Here is a 12639-nt window from a genome sequence, read left to right on the forward strand (position 1 = left end):
TTTCGATATAAAAATGTGATATAACGTATGACATCACGCCTGTATGTACTCGAAGTGATATACAGAGGTGTTGTTCACCCACTTTACGATTGTTCTCAATTATTAATGGGCGATGCGAATTAGAATTCTACGCCCTCATTACAAAATGCAATATTGAATACTATCGATGAAACATTCGACTTGGGAATATGAGCGAGATACTTAGAAACATTTATGCCTAATAGACGAACAAAATGAATGAGTGTCGTGGCGTGGCCCAATGGTTTAAGACGCCTGTTTCTTATGTATGAGAGTACGGATTCAAAACCTACTAATGACAAGCACTAGACTTTTTTCGATTGAACTTTCTAAGATTATTTAGACACCATTGACAAACGGTGAAGGAAAACATCGTGAGAAAATCTGGGTTTACAATTTCTAATTATAAGTCTGAAATCGCCAACCCGCATTGAGCAAGCGTGGTGATTAATGCTCAAACCTTCTCCGGATGAGGAAGTCATTGGTCAAGTGGCCACTTATAGACTAATGATCTGATTTGAGACAAAAGTAAATTCTATTTCTCAATCCTTACCAAAACAATAAAAGAGCTTACTAAAATAGAAAACTTAATACCACATTAACTCATTTAAACATAATCCTATATGGATTAACCCTTTTCTCCCACACTGTCGTAATTCCACCGATAGTAGTGTTTGCCATAACAATAAATCAAACTCCGCCATAGACTATAAATTAAATCCGAGAGACAAATATGGGAGACTGAGGAGAAACGATTTTGAATTATGCTAGTTTAGGAATAGAGGTGATTAATTGCTGGCAAACTGATTTACTTTCGACCTTATGTGGGTAATGATTAAGTGGTATACTTATATGGCAGGTTAATATAATTAGATATGCTCCAGTTTGTATAAATCCTTTATTAAATAATACAGAAGAGAAAGAGAAACATTAATAGCTGAATTGATTATTAATGTTTATGAATTAGGAGTATACCAAACTATATTACCTAGGCCTCATAGTAATAAAGATGCTGTAAAAACATATCAATTTGTCCGTAAGTTAAAGAGAACCAAATGTTTCCTTTCCTGTTCTGTTTTCTTTTTAGGGTACAATGAGGCTGGCATAATCATGTTTGATTAAAAGCCTCTAAATTTGATTAATGAAGATAAAAAAAAATAGTTTATCAAGTAAATACTAGTTTTGAATCAAAATGTTGCGGTATTCTGTTTCACATGTTTTCTAATCTCGACATCAAATAGATAATCGAAGTAAGCATAATCGGACAGTGATAAGTTAACATAAGACGTATAAAAAGAAGCTTTGTAGTCAATGAAATAAAGTGGCAAGCAAGACAAGTCCTTTAAGACAAAAAACTATGACTTCTTAGTCGACATCTGTCGTATATTCTAATATATGAAAAACAATATGACATGTTTCTTATTCTTCGATTAGAGCAAAGGTTAACTATTTTTGTTGATAGCATTAGTCCCTATGTAGAATTATGTCAGAATAAACAAAATAGGAGAAAATGCTTAAAAACTTTAGGGAACAGTGAGTAAAGTTCTCTAAGAAAAGGAAGTTCCTTCGACCAGGCGAGGTGATCATGCCTTTCTGCCCAACTGTTGTTCGTTGGGATTTTCTATCCATGTTTATTCCCATGCAAACTTCACATGTGCGACGTAGGATTTATGACGTCATCCGTTGATTTGATTGTCGATCGTCTATGTGCGACTACTGTCATCTTTCACATGTCATATGTCGCCACAAAACAAAGCAAGATACATACAGATATTAAAACACATCATACAACTAAGCATTTCAAAATACCATAGCATATACGAAGGTATTTGAAACCTCCATTCAACAAAACACAAGAAAATGCGTCAAGAGAAACTGTTCATTACCGATAGAAATAAAAAAGTAAACAAGTATCATATAATTAAGTTGTACCGTCCTGTTTACGGTAAATCTCATTACAAAAATATGTCCCAAGCCGGTCCTACAGGATGCTGTTCATTCAATAGAAAGGTCCGTAATGTAAACGCTAAGCCGCTTTAATTTATATCTAGTCTATTAGATACATTTATTTACTGAGCATTCACCTTCAGGTTGGTTTATAATCTTAAGAAAGTATCGTTAAACAGATAATTTAGTGTAGAAAGTTGAAAAGGAGTAAATAATTATGATGGTTGTTATTAAGGATGTTTTCTTTCAATGACATAAAAATTATTACTAATCTAACTGAAACAGTTTAGTTTGAAGCATAATTAATACAAATGGCACAATTGGTGGTCCCGTACTCATGTCTGTTTTCTCCAAAAAGAAAATCTAGAATTAAAGTGTAAATATCATATTGCTGATTAATTCGAAATTAACAATACATCGACGCAGTTACATATTAAACAGTTTAAAAATTAAGAATAATTAAAAAATTACATAACACATCTCATTTCAACGGACTTCCTTACCCAATTAATTTAAGCTCCGCATTTAAAATCCATCGGAAACTCAAAACAGTGTAAAAATTAATTTCTCATTACGGTATGCTAATTCATTTGGGGTCAACATCACAACCGCTGTCAAAAGGATCCCGACAAATAATTTACGGGGAGAAGAGAACAATGGCATTTGGAAACAGATTTTGATTAAAATTTTCGAAAAATTCGGAGTATTACGTACACAGAATACATTTTGTAAAGTATTTATTTAATAAGCGTTTTTATGGTATACCATTGCTGATCATCTGATTGTAAGCAATCGCCACCGCCCATGGACACCCGAAACACCAGAGGCGTTACAAGTGCGTTGCCTGCCTTTGAGGGTAAAGTATTTAAGGGTTGTTGCGAAATCGAAGAATTGGGAAGGGGGCCTCCGGTAACCTCGAACCATAAAATACATTGACCATAGTATAAGGTCGTTGATTCACACTTCTGGAAATCTAGATTTACCAGCATTATTTCACAAACTTAAATTAATTAAATTAGTAACTGTAGATACATTTCCTACACAAAATTACAATGTTTAGTTCCACTTTCGCAGTCGCTTCATTATTGTGACACACCTGAATGACACAGTCAATTTGTCTGATGGACCGAATCGGTGGCAAGAGGCGTGTCCACAAACGAACTCTTACACTTTTGAGCGGTCACGCATATCCGTACAGTGAAAACGTGTATAGTATTTTTTATGGGATAGGCTGCTGATTTAATCGAGCCGACGGATCACCTGATGGTAAGCAATAAATCAATTATTTTGCTTTTTCTTTCTCAATCGGTGTAGACACCCGCAACTCCAGAGGACTTACAAGTACGTTTTCGGCCTTTGGGAGGTTAGGGATATGAGATTGAGGAGGTTTAGAAGGGACTCACGCGGCGAAACACAACGATCCGGCTGTATCACGCTGGTTTTCTGTGAAGCCGTGATATCACTCCGGTCGAGTCGGCCCATTCATGCCGAAGAATGGCTCTCCCACACTTAAATGTAGTATATAAAAAATACAGTAGTACAGATTCGTATGTATCGTTTACGCTTGCATAAGCAACAGTTAGATGCGAGCGATAAAACTGGGCCACGATTGGTCAAGCATGTCTATTAATCTACTGCGGATTATTGCTCAGATAAAATGCTCCTTTTCTACGAAGAATCAATGTAAAAGCAATCTAAATACTTTATAACTAGAGTCGAATCTTTAATTGGTTTACTAATTGGATTGCCATTGTCGAATGCTGCACTTAATACGTGCCGGATTAGCTACAGTCATCTATTTTCTTTGGGGACTTGTAGGTAGCGAATCGAATGGTAGTCGCGATGGCAACCGCAGTATAAATTAGCTATGTAATTTACGGTGCTATGCTTCAGGTAATTGAGACAAATAAGCAGAAGAGACAAATAAAATGAATAGTATTTTATAGATTTACGAAAGCCGTCACCCAAGTCAATCAGCGTATCATCAGTACTATGATGTTATTAAAAGTCCGTGATTCAAATTAGCGATAAGAAAAAAGCCAGTCTTCATAAGTGTTCAGTAAAAAAACACTAATTAGTATTACTTACTAACGTATAGGTAAAACATGTTCTAAAAATCCTAAAACTAGATTTAAAGTAACAGGTTTTAAAATAACGTTGTACTAGTAAAATATTCTCGTATTTCGCGCCACACAAATGATATACATCATCGATTATGTAGTTTTTGTCGTTATTATCGTTGTGCGACACGACACGGATTACATCGTTACGTATAAATGGCTTTAGCGAGCCATTACGTCGATATTTTGTGGGCATTTTTCTGTTGTACTCTATAATGCTTACTAAAATCGAATTATGGACAATATTTATAGCAAAACACGCATGGAAATATAGGTTGGAGGTGAATTTGTGGGTCCTTTGAAGGTAAGCGAGATACGATTATTGATATAGCATAAAAGCTAACCAAATAACGTTTGCCAAATGTATATTTTGGTAAACGTGTTTTTCCTTAAAGTGTGTTTGTGAAGACGTTTTCCTTGTTTGGTCATTTGAAAGTTAAGTGCAGTGCTTTTAGAGTTGGTCACACTTATTATGTTATTTATTATGAATAGGTTATTCTCATGATTTTAGTGCCTAGAAGGAAAATGGTACATCCTATACGAAGCATATCCTGTACTAACAGAACAAGCTATCTTCAATGACGAGTTCATTCAGTACATCGATGCATTAGCAAAACCTTTAAAATAGACAGAATCAACCTCAAAACCCAAACAACATAACTTTAAAACACAAACAGCAAACTTTTATAAACACAAAGCACTAACCAGAACTCAGACACATTTAGTAAATGAACCGAATAGGTTAAAAGCTGGGGTTTTTACGGTTATTTACGATGTTCTAGGGTTGAGACGGAGTTAAGAAACAACGAATGGTAGCAGCTACTGCACTGCTGAATATAACAGAGGGTATATGAACTTAGAAGCTTCCGGCTTTGTACAATATTACTTGTTCTCGCGAATATGTTGTATACACTTTAATATTCATACAAATATATATGGGAGTGTGGAAATTGCTTTCTGTGAGCGGTAATGTAACTAAAAGATAGAGCTTATATGTAACATTGTGCTTAAGGAGGTCCTATACTATATACCTTTCCATTTCCATTTTTATCTATCTACATAAGCTTGTCTTGATTAATGGCTTCTACATTCAAATATGATTACTATTCGTGTGCCCTTATCATGTCCTCTAGACAGGATAGTTTTTTAGACCAACTTAAAAAGCATCCGAAACATAATCCCTGCCGAGGTTTTCCCAGTAGGCTACAATATGGGGTACTTCAAGAAGGGAGTAAATAGGTTTTTAAGCGTTGGCAAAACGCTTGTGTTGCAAGCGTTCATAGACCACGGTAACAACTTACCATCAAGTGGACCGTACGCTTACTTGTCACCATCATGGTATAAAAAAATATAACCAAACACTAATTCACAAATAAATCAGCTAACCCACTGTACAACAAAACCCAGACCGACCTTGTAGACAATTTTGGACACAATAAACAATGTCCAGCACCATTGACTCACGTGAGACGTAACACGTGCAAAATCCCCTCTCGTAATAGATCTTAGGGGATCCGTTAGACCTAATGAAAGGATGTAGTACATATCTCTTAGAGACGTGTGATCTTCCTACATAGCTGGTGTGGAACATAAGGAAGACTGTGTCAGGTGGAAGTGGTAGAGGGAACTAATGTTATAAGAGATTTAAAGGTGTAAGGAAATAGGATGGATCATAATAGACCTTTGTCATACAATGCCCAACCAAATGTGTGTATCACAAGTAACTCCAGCTTTTGAATAATACACAAATGTTTCTCAACAAAATTACAGAGCAAATTATACAACAAAAATCTTTACAAAGCCTTTTACTTAAACATAGAAGAAAAAATGCCTTTGTATATTAAAATTACACATACTGCACTACTAATTCTGTAACATACAATTCAGTATACAATAAAATAATGAACATGCTATAAAAATAAACACTAAGCACCCTTTATAAAACTAAAATATAAAACCGAGAGGCAACAGAAAGCTGTTCTATTGCACGAATATAATACGAACACACTCGCACAATACTCGTGATATCAAAAAGTGGCTTTAAAATAATACAAGTGCTTCCACACTTTCCTAACAATCAGATTTGCAATGCAAATGTATGGTAAGTCACACGAAAGAGTATAAATGGCGTCAGACAGCGTGTTTTCTCTATTTACTGCGAATATAATCATAAATGCGTCGAGTGATAAGCCATTTCTATTTGTGGGAAGCTTTATTTTAAACTATGAATTGAGGAATACATACATGTACTCAAAATTTTTATTCGTGTTCCGTTTGCATCTTTTTTTTTCCTAGTATAGCTTAATAGGCTCACCTCCTATTGCATGGGACTTGTAACACAAATGGTGATTAGTGAGTGAACATTGTATAGCGACATTACGTGACTTTATGTGCACCACTGCCTACCTCTTCGGGTATAAAAGGCGTGACATTGAAGTTGCATAATCAATTTCACCCAGAAGCTTATAATATATACGAAGTTAAGAAAATATTGAACCACTAAACTACATCCATAGTACAAGTTAGTACACCTATTCTGAAACAGCTTTAACTCGTCGTCCAGGTAAATGTCGACAGCAACCGACTCAAAGTCGACTCGAACTTCGTGTCCAACGTAACTAACGAGTTTTTAACTTTAGCGATTACCCTATTATATTACACTTTAGCAGGCACCATAGGAAGTTATATCGTAATCCGGAATACGGTGGTTGATAACAAAAGAAATTGGAAAAACTTCATGTAATTTTAATGTTTGGCCATAAATTAGGGTTTTCGTTCGTAATCTGTGGCTTAGGATCATTCCGTTATTGGGCTGTCGTGGGATTTGTTTTAACGTTTTGTAATAATGTAATATCGGTTTGTATTTCGCCTGGAGGTGTGGGTAGAGATTTATGTGATATTTGTTATTAATACAAATATGATATAGGTACTTGTAAATGTATCTAAAATGTTCTAAAATTATCTACGACAGCTTTAATGGGAGGTAGTGTTGTGTTTGATTTAGAGATAAATAGCAAAAGGTACAGGCACCCGTTTTACATTAACAAACTACCAAAATCTCTTACTAAAGCTCTAAATCTGATATTATGTATTTTATAACTGAGCTGTTAAAGAAACAATATATTCTAAGGCTAAAAGGTAATTCACATAAAGCTACCGCATGTCTAAATTTCTGCATGAAACATCAAAATAAAATAAATTCAACGTAAAAGTTACAAGATAAAGTTCCAACCATCACTTCTCAAAGCGCATCGCTTTGGACAATTTTAATCTTTAGCTAAAATTTTCCGAGCTATTAAAAGCTAAATGGTGAAAGGAATTTCCAGAGAAGCGAGAATTTCAGATGACAGGAATGGCGACAACTAGTCATAATATTTCGAAAAGCCAGATTGTGGCTAGGCGCTGTCTAGGCTGACTAGTTGGAGGATTCTGTTCAGATGTTTTACAAATGCACATTTCCTCTATTTGAGAATGCACATGTAAATGCCTAGAGAGCTGATAATACAGGCGTTCTGCAGGTAAGTGTAATTAATTTTGTAGGTACCTAATTCTAGAGAGTTTTCTAATGTCTTCTTTCATTTTAAAATGGACCAATTTTGTTAAAAAAGCAACTGAACATTTGACACAGTCAATCATTTGCATAAATAAAAGAGCTTGAATAATACGATTTCAGAGTTAAGTAACAATCGCAAGAAGCACCTCAAAAAGGAGATAAAATGCTTTTGTAACATTAAACAAAAAGCATAAATAAAAACAATACCACATTTCTAGCAGCCGCAATAAAATACAACGGACAAAAACCGCTAGCCGCAAAAACAAGAAAATTCTCACAAAATTTAAAATCACAAAAACGGTTTAACTGTTTTACAAAAGTCATAGTTAAACAGAAAACAGCGGTTACAACATGTTAAACGATAAACGTTTATATCCGAATCGAATGTTAGTTTTGAAACAAATAACGATATCGGTTCGAAAAAATGTTGAAAATTACCGAACCAAATACTATCTCGTAGTAAAAATAGCGAACTTTACACTTAACGGCTTTTCTTTCTTTCAGAACAAAATGTTTGTTGAAATAACAGATACTATAAGGCACTTACAATAGCTACGAAAAAACTGTTATCTTAAAAATTCTATTATCAAAATTAAATTAGATTTTATACAAAAAAATGTAAATTGAAAACCTTCGGCTTTCAATTCTGAGTTGAAATAACTATTTTTTAGTATTAGAACAAAATGTTCTCTACCAAAAAGAATCACATTAGGTCTTTTAGTTCGTTCTTCATAGAAATCTACGTTTCGGACCATCTATAATTTAGTCAAGTGTAGGAGAGCCATGTTTCGGCACGAATGGGCTGGCTCGATCTGAGTGATACTACGACCTCACAGAAAACCGACGAGAAACAACGCTTGCGTAGTGTTTCGTCGTGTGAGTGAGGTTACCGGAGGCCCAAACACAAGTGGGTGTGTTTGGGCTTCCTATGCCAGGCCCAAAAGGCTGGCAACGCACTTGTAACGCCTCTGGGGTTGCGGGTGTTCATTAGCGGCGGCCGTAGCTTACCATGAGGTGATCCGTTTGCTCATTTACCAGTTTGTATCATATAAAAATCCCTAAGTCACTTACATCCATAAGAAAATTCAAACTGCACATGTAACATTAGTTTTCTTTGACTATCATGCAGTTTTTTGTAACAAAAACAGTTATAAGACATTAACTGAACACTGAATTCACAATGGTATGGTTCAATGTTGCTCGGGTAACGGACGTCTCGCAATATTTCGCAGGTAAAGCTTAGTCACATCCTCGACAGTTACAAACGTGAGTCCAGTTTCTAGTGTTTTAACACAATCATGGTGTGCTTGCTTTTCCTAGACTAGATTTTAGGTCTGTACTAGATTCAAGTAACTAATAAGCATTACAACTTTCATATCTTGAGGAGTAAAGTTGTAAATTTTTAACAAGTACGTTTTTTTTAAGGAGGGAAACATCATCCAATGCCTTCTCCCGCCTTGGGCATGGCGATAGAAAATGTCAGACTCTTACTGACTAAAAACCACCCCGTTCCTTCTCCAGGTTTGAGCCGTAGCCCCGGATAGTACTTATACTAAACTTTTCGGAAAACCCAATTTCATCTGTAGGTGCCCTGTAATATAATTCAGCAAACATAACTTGTACTACACTAATTAATTATACCAACTGTCCCAACTTACTGTACTTTAATAGTCAACATCCTAGAAACATTACCTAATCAAGTCAAAGATCATTTAGGAATCCAGTCGTAATCTATTTGACCATAACTATTTGGAGTTAAAAAAACTTAACGATTTAACCTCATTAAGACTAATAAACGGACAGACAAGGGGTTAAAGTATCATTTAGGAATCCAGTCGTAATCTATTTGGCCATAGCTATTTGCAGTTAAAAAAACTTAACTCTTTAACCTCATTGAGACTAATAAATGGATCTGCTAAGAAATAGGCTCTGGTGGCGAGTAAAGTATTATTGGTAATTTACTTTAGGATTTTTTAGATTTCCTATCTGGAATATAGAGTTGCAGTCAATTAACAAGATACTGATGAAAACTAGTTACATTTGTTCCTTCAAAGACCGAATGGACGGTGATACAATAAGTGGTATCCACTTAGAAGGTCATGTGAGCGGATTTGAGGGACCAAGTGATACATGAAGTTCCACTTGGCTGGTGGTAGTCCATAACACGTTGCCAGACCGTGCAAATTGTCCGAATCGTAATGTTTTTGTCGATAATATTAATTTAGATGACGGTTTAGATAAAGAAACACAGTTTCGTTATTCTTTTTGTGATTTTTATTTGAGGACGAATATTTTTGTTGATGCTGTTTAAAAGTTAATGTCATGGGTCTTTAGTATTCTTTAAAATGGAAACTCAAGGATGTGGAGATGAATACATATGGGAATGAGCCTTAAAAACGGCAAAGTCTATACTTATTCTTTACAGAATCCGGACAACTATATGTATGTAACCAGGAAGATGTAACTAAAATTCTGACGAAGATCTGATATCTAGACGTTAAATGACAAAAATAAAACAATTAAACAACACTTAAACAATTAGAGAGCATTCCCCATAATATCTTCCTAATTTTAACCATGAATTAATAAATGAACGCGGAACTTTTCGCGCACAATTAAACCTAACCTCCAAGTTTTCGGTCAAGTAACAACAACCATGGTCACGGGAAGAACGAGTACAATATTACCTAATATTTTACAAAAGAAATTAAAAGTAAAGAATTATCAGCTATAGATAATTCTTATACATAAAACAGAAACATTTGAGAATCAAACCGGGTACAACCGCATATATACATACGTTAGTAAGTAAAAAAGGTGTAGAAAGGTTTCTAATGAAAAAACATAATCTCCGCTGATAAAGGTACCAGACATAGAAGATGGCAAAAGCCTTAATAAACCATTGAAAACCAACACATCATGTTGCTACCTTTTTTTAAGGGAAACATCATCCAATGACTTGGGTGAGGAGAGAGTGTCAGACTCTCACTGACTAAAATTCACCACGTCCCTACTCCTGTTGCCACCTAAGATTTTAATTTTAGTTGGTTATACTTGCACGAGGCCTTTCAAAACATGGAACAAAAATCTTTTGAATATGAACCCTAGTACAGCACTCTCGAGGTTTTTATTTTAATTTGCACTTTCAAAGAAATTTCCAGACGGCTGATGGAATTTTAAAATATGTTTTTTGAGTAGTGGTTAGATAGATCTTGATATTTTAGCGAATAATTACATATGTAGCGTATACATCTGCACATTTCGGTGATCTAATCCAAACAAACGTATTTTGCGCTGACGATGAAAACGAGTAGGAAAAATAAACCTTATATATACCTACAATAAACACTTTGTAAAAAAGTACCCAGTGTACCTATAAGAAGTGTATTACGTACTATTTCGACATTTCTCTGAACTGTAGCATTTTTTCAATCGATTCAATCTTTGAGCTAACGGGGCAGACCGATCCAATCAAATCGATTTGTATTTATTCACTTGGCAGAGCAAACTAAAGAAACAAAATACTAACGAAACCGACCGCGATATCGGTACATTTTTCCTTGATTGCAATCCTACTATTTATTTGTGAACACGAAAGTTCGTGGATGGATGGGTAACTAGAAGAATAACTATAGATGAATTGATTTTTTTGGTATTTGGCACTGTGAAACGGCCTTTTAGGTAGGCCAAAATCATCCAATGACTCTCCTTGGGCGAGGCGAGAGGATCTGTGTGAGAGTGTCTGACTCTTACTGAATAAAAACCACTCTGTTCCTACTCTTGCTTTTGAGTCGGAGCCCTGGTAAACCCGCTAGGTAGTTCGCAGCTCCGGATCAGGCATCAGCCTTACTGGGCCCCATCTGTCTCCCTTGTCCCTTGGGGTACACTTTTGCTTATCTCAAGTGAGCATATTGGTCATCTACCTACTGAGCTACTAGAAATAAAATTCATAATATTATGATACTTACTGAACGCCTAAATACTACCAAACGGAGATAGTCCATGACTTGTGCTAAAGATAGAACATTTTTTATCACAGTTTGAGCGCTAACACAGAATTAATTCCTAGAATAAAAACCTAGATAGCCTCTATAAGTTGGTACAAAAGTTGTAAGCCGTGACGAAGCCAATCATTTCGTTAGCAGTTCAAAGTAACACTAGATTCGTCACCTAAATACAAAACATGAGTGCTTCAATTAATTGAGACATTATTTCGAGGAAACTTTATTGTGATGTATGACTTATTCTTATTTTTATAGCTATTGTGTCTACACACACAGTATTTTATGAAGAATTGTTCCATGAACCATATTCAGTTCTGATTGACTCAACTTCTGTAATAGCATAAACTGTCTTTATAGTAACATCATTCTTTGAGTTGTGAAAACAAAAACCAATTCCCAAATGAAATCCAACACCTCGTAAATCCATTACCTCTTTACAATTTACCTGCAGTCTCCACAAAAATGTTTAATCTCCTTACATTCTCCGTACACCGCGACTCCCGGGGAATTGATGAGGCACTCTCGTCTCGTATCTCGTTGACTCTATTAGCAAACGAACCACGCAGCGAATTGATGATATCGAGCCCTGATTGCTGCCGCGACGTTACGATTGGATGGTCACATGTTCCAATATTAGAGTACGGCGCACAGATAATTATGTTTTAGTGCGATTATTCATTAAGTGTGTGTTTATTGGAGATTAGGGTGGAATGATAAAATGTATATATGGAGATGGAGAAGCAAATGGTATTACGCATGAATAAACAGGTAATGATATTTACATACCAGTATTTAGGTTAGACGCTAATATTTTTCTCTTGTGTATACATAAACCTCTTAAAGAAAACCCAATGTAAACAATGTGATTTGCAACGATTTCAGTTACCCAGTTTACTAATAGAAAACGCAGACATAAACAAAATAAATTTCAAGATACCGCATTGCCGCTCTAATAGCACTTAGGTACAATTTGTTTCCAACGCAAGTACGTTACAAA

The 12639-nt window shown here is 35.4% G+C and overlaps 1 protein-coding gene across 2 annotated transcripts in view; it reads right to left on the reverse strand.

Annotated features, from left to right (window-relative positions):
• Window positions 1-12639, reverse strand: part of LOC118271914 (atypical protein kinase C) — a 203834-nt gene that overhangs the window by 166858 nt on the left and 24337 nt on the right. The window lies entirely within an intron of this gene.

The sequence above is a fragment of the Spodoptera frugiperda genome, chromosome 5 (genome assembly GCF_023101765.2).
Source record: "Spodoptera frugiperda isolate SF20-4 chromosome 5, AGI-APGP_CSIRO_Sfru_2.0, whole genome shotgun sequence".
NCBI lineage: Eukaryota > Metazoa > Arthropoda > Insecta > Lepidoptera > Noctuidae > Spodoptera > Spodoptera frugiperda.